A 796-nucleotide genomic window follows, 5' to 3' on the forward strand; every position below is an offset into this window, starting at 1 on the left:
TTCTCCCGGAACATGGCTGCATAGGGAACTCTGTTGTTGGCACACTGGAGGATCAGCAGAGGTAGCACAACACCTGCTTTGGTGAATGAGAGAACCATGCTGTCAGCCAGTGAAGAGCCTCACAGAAGCCACTGTGACCTCTCCATCTGTTGAGTCTATTGCTAGAGAAGCTGAGAGCAAGGACTGCCTGACGTCCCCAGAGAAATCCCTTCATTTGTCCCAGTAAATTTTAATGTGAGGCACCGATGTCCTCAGAGTCAGCGCCTACCCCCATGCGTCTATCCAGATCTGTTTCCTGGATCAGCCAGTCAGTGGTTAAGCACTGCAAGGCTCGGAGCACCGATCTCTGCTCTAAGTCACACTTTTCACTCCTTTAAAGGCTCCCAACCAGACCTCGGGAGACAGCTCAGTCAGTAATGTGCTTGTAAGCATGAGCACCTGAGTGTGAGCCACGCAAACAGGCAGAACACACGTCGTTTGTAATATCATGAAGGTCTCTGGGGCTCACTGGCTAGTCGGTCTAGCTTACTTGGTGAGCTCCAGGCCAATAAGAGACCCTGTTTCAAAGGAGCTGGATGGCATCTCTGAGGATGACACCGAAGAGTGTCCTCTGGCCTTGCCACATGTGCTCAAGCACACACGTGCATGAATACACACACACACACACACACACAGAGGCCCAGCATGCATTAGAAAAAGGCTCACAACCATGCTTGCTGCTGTTTTCTCCCTCGGAGGCTTCCCCCCCCCCCCCAACTCATCCTGCCTGGGGCTACAGTGGAGCCACAGTCTGTTT

Source organism: Mus caroli, unplaced genomic scaffold, assembly GCF_978045245.1.
Source record: "Mus caroli unplaced genomic scaffold, Mus_caroli_1 scaffold_8, whole genome shotgun sequence".
NCBI lineage: Eukaryota > Metazoa > Chordata > Mammalia > Rodentia > Muridae > Mus > Mus caroli.